General features: G+C 32.2%; 1 protein-coding gene across 2 annotated transcripts in view; it reads left to right on the top strand.

Moving 5' to 3' along the window:
* The window catches only part of LOC145241978 (protocadherin beta-13-like), a 288775-nt gene that overhangs the window by 282960 nt on the left and 815 nt on the right, over positions 1-5000 (top strand). The window lies entirely within an intron of this gene.

Genomic DNA, 5000 nt, shown 5'->3' with positions numbered 1-5000 from the left:
AGATGGATGTCAATAAACGGTACCAGACATAGATGGATATCAATAAACGGTACCAGGCATAGATGGATGTCAATAAACGGTACCAGACATTGATGGATATCAATAAACGGTACCAGACATTGATGGATGTCAATAAACGGTACCAGACATAGATGGATGTCAATAAACGGTACCAGACATAGATGGATATTAATAAACGGTACCAGACATAGATGGATATCAATAAACGGTACCAGGCATAGATGGATGTCAATAAACGGTACCAGACATAGATGGCTGTCAATAAACGGTACCAGACATAGATGGATATCTATAAACGGTACCAGACATAGATGGATATCAATAAACGGTACCAGACATTGATGGATGTCAATAAACGGTACCAGACATAGATGGATATCAATAAACGGTACCGGACATAGATGGATATCAATAAACGGTACCAGACATAGATGGCTGTCAATAAACGGTACCAGACATAGATGGATATCAATAAACGGTACCAGACATAGATGGATATCAATAAACGGTACCAGACATAGATGGCTGTCAATAAACGGTACCATACATAGATGGATATCAATAAACGGTACCAGACATTGATGGATATCAATAAACGGTACCAGACATTGATGGATGTCAATAAACGGTACCAGACATTGATGGATATCAATAAACGGAACCAGACATTGATGGATGTCAATAAACGGTACCAGACATAGATGGATGTCAATACACGGTACCAGACATAGATGGACATCAATAAACGGTACCAGACATAGATGGATATCAATAAACGGTACCAGACATAGATGGATATCAATAAACGGTACCAGACATAGATGGCTGTCAATAAACGGTACCATACATAGATGGATATCAATAAACGGTACCAGACATTGATGGATATCAATAAACGGTACCAGACATTGATGGATGTCAATAAACGGTACCAGACATTGATGGATGTCAATAAACGGTACCAGACATAGATGGATGTCAATACACGGTACCAGACATAGATGGATATCAATAAACGGTACCAGACATAGATGGATATCAATAAACGGTACCAGACATTGATGGATGTCAATAAACGGTACCAGACATAGATGGATGTCAATAAACGGTACCAGACATAGATGGATGTCAATACACGGTACCAGACATTGATGGATATCAATAAACGGTACCAGACATTGATGGATGTCAATAAACGGTACCAGACATTGATGGATGTCAATAAACGGTACCAGACATAGATGGATGTCAATACACGGTACCAGACATTGATGGATATCAATAAACGGAACCAGACATTGATGGATGTCAATAAACGGTACCAGACATAGATGGATGTCAATACACGGTACCAGACATAGATGGATGTCAATAAACGGTACCAGACATAGATGGATATCAATAAACGGTACCAGACATTGATGGATATCAATAAACGGTACCAGACATTGATGGATATCAATAAACGGAACCAGACATTGATGGATGTCAATAAACGGTACCAGACATAGATGGATGTCAATACACGGTACCAGACATAGATGGATGTCAATAAACGGTACCAGACATAGATGGATGTCAATAAACGGTACCAGACATAGATGGATATCAATAAACGGTACCAGACATTGATGGATATCAATAAACGGTACCAGACATTGATGGATGTCAATCAACGGTACCAGACATAGATGGATATCAATAAACGTAACCAGACATAGATGGATGTCAATACACGGTACCTGACATAGATGGCTGTCAATAAACGGTACCAGACATTGATGGATATCAATAAACGGAACCAGACATTGATGGATGTCAATAAACGGTACCAGACATAGATGGATATCAATAAACGGTACCAGACATAGATGGCTGTCAATAAACGGTACCATACATAGATGGATATCAATAAACGGTACCAGACATTGATGGATATCAATAAACGGTACCAGACATTGATGGATGTCAATCAACGTACCAGACATAGATGGATATCAATAAACGTAACCAGACATAGATGTATGTCAATACACGGTACCTGACATAGATGGCTGTCAATAAACGGTACCAGACATAGATGGATATTAATAAACGGTACCAGATATAGATGGACATCAATAAACGGTACCAGACATAGATGGATGTCAATAAACGGTACCAGACATAGATAGATATCAATAAACGGTGCCAGACACAGTTACCTCTCAATCAAACGAGTAAGAGGAACAGCTGTCGTGTGTTTGCCGAGCGTTACTTCTCACGTGTCTTTTTTTCTTCTAGTTTTCTCTTTTCCTTCCCTTCTGATCTCCTGCTGACGCGACTGTTACAATACTCCAAAATAATTAGTGAATCTTCGGATCAAGCAGAGATAATGTAGAATAATTTGATACGAATAAATTTATAACATTATTTTATTACAGTTTCAAGAATTTAAAATGAAACAAATTTGTTGTTTTCCTATCATTATATTTAGTATAATACATACCTATAAAGTTTAGTTTTTTCTGGCTCTGACATTGAAACTAAAAGCCTACATTTTATTTTAAAAAATATTAAAACGAACTTATTAATATAATCAGTCATGAATATATGAGCAAGTACATGAAGGTTTACAAATTACCATATTCCTTTGGAAAACGAACTTTAATTTATTACTTATTCATTTTTTATGGTTTCTTATTAAATGATTGGTTTCATTTCATTATTATGCTGAATTCTAGTTATGCATAGTTTCTACATTCTGCATAATTGCGTACAATTTCAGATGAAAACGTTCCAGTACACGGATATATATATATATATATATATATATATAAATTTAAAGGAGATTAGAATAATAGTCTAAAGAGCTAAGTGTATTTTAATGTAATAGTGAAATTACTAGTTTAATTAAAATACAGGAAATGCTCGTTGTAATTTAGATATATAATAAGCTCGATAGTTAAATGTCCTAGAGCTAATTCAATATTAAGTAATGTGATTTATAATTTAAAAGTTTTAAAATTTTTAAAATTTAAAAATCAAAATTTAATTAAATTAAAAATCAGTTTCATAAGAAGGAACAACAACAAAGTCAATTATCTGTACGATCGTTTCGGAAATCCGTGCTTTTTATTTGTGGTATACATGAAGTCACGTAGAATAATTATACATAGTTTTTTTGGTAAGCACGGTCTCCTCATCAGCAAATTTAGGAGGATTTCTATTGAATTGAAAAGACACCAAAAATAAACCTAGCATTAAAAGTAAGGCAGATGAATCTGAAAAATTGAAGTAAAAGGTTTGGATATAAAATTTATAAGAAAATTAATAAGGAAATTGGTATAGGTTAGAGATAGAAATGAGTAGAAAAAATATATATATTTTTGAATTTACATAATAAATTTGATTTAAAAATATATATATATATATAATTACCTTTTGGTTTTCATTTTTTTGAAATCAGGAACTGTATTTAAAGTAGTCATTTAGATGTTTGCTATAGCTTTTTATTTTATTGAATGATGAATTTTAAAAGGGCGACGCTCGTGCAGTAAATTGTTTCCGTTAGCGTATTTTGATTTAGAGACGCCACAGTTAATATCTATAGAGAGAGAGTTTTTTTTTTTTTTTTTTTTTTTTTTTTTTTTTTTTTTGCAAGTTTTTAAGGGGAGATAATTGTCATGGCTTTATTTATTATTTGATTTACGAGTCTAAGGGCGGTAATTGGTTTAACTTAATTTATTAAAAAAAAAAAAAAAAAAAAAAAAAAAAAATCTATTTTTACTAATGAGTAATTTTTAATGATTTAAGGTGGTTTATATTTATTAAATTTAAACCAACGTTTATGATTACACGATAGAAGCTCGTGTCTTGAATTTACTAGTTTGGTTGTGCTTTTTATATCTTCATATTTTAAAATTTTTACGGTTTCTTTTGTACATAATGTACAAAATTTATCTCCTGGTTTATATGATTTGCAAGTCTCAATTATTTGCCATTTTAAGTTGAAAGAAATATTGCTATTTTTTAGTTGCCAAATATAGTTGGATAGAGTAGTTTGGTTTGATAGAGAGTTATTTTTAAAAGAATGTTTGTGCGTTGAAATTCTATGTTTTATTGGGCCAGATGTGGAACCAATATATATTACCTCTTGATTATTATGATTATTTTCCGTTAGGTCTATTGTTGGATTATAATGTGGTGGGTTGGTTAATAATTGATCGGTAGATTGATTTAAGTTGGTGTTATTATTTAATTCGGTAGTTGAGTTATGGCTGTTGATAGGTTCTTGTATATTTGGAGTTTTTGATACTGTGCAGCTATAGATAACATTTTTAATTTTACATGAGCCTTGTAGGGGACATTTATTTTTTCTTCTACAGTTACAGTCCGATGTATTTTGTATAGTTGCATTTTGTAGTTTATTAATTTTATTATTATTAGAGCTAATTATTTTCTGATGAAGGTTAGGCATAGTAGAGTAAGAGACTTTAATTGTGTTCTTATTGAAAATCTTATTATATCTATGGGGGGCTTTAAAGTTCTTATCTAATATTTTAAAAAAAAAAAAATATATATATATATATATATATATATATATATATATATATATGTATATATATATATATATATATATATATATATATATATATATATATATATATATATATATATATATACACCTACTACCTGGTATAAGGAGCAACGGCATAGAAATCAATACCCTGCTTTAAAAAGTTGACCAGCAGGTCATCCTAGCGAAAGACGGAGCTGACCATGGAATGGAAAACAAAGTTAATCAGTTTTCATACAAAGACCCATTACAAACAGGGGACAGGGTACTACTCACTCGGCCACAATCTAAAACTGCCCAATCATCTCAGTTACAATGGGTAGAGGACCACCGAGGGACAAAGGGTGTGTGTACGAAAAGTCTCTACCAAAGTCTTTGAATATTTGGTCTACAGAGTTGAAATTTGATATAAAGGGTATTC

Source organism: Euprymna scolopes, chromosome 21, assembly GCF_053919585.1.
Source record: "Euprymna scolopes isolate OS-2025 chromosome 21, ASM5391958v1, whole genome shotgun sequence".
Classification (NCBI taxonomy): Eukaryota; Metazoa; Mollusca; class Cephalopoda; order Sepiida; family Sepiolidae; genus Euprymna; species Euprymna scolopes.
Note: the sequence above shows the minus strand (reverse complement) of the source record. Positions and strands in the feature narration are given on the sequence as shown.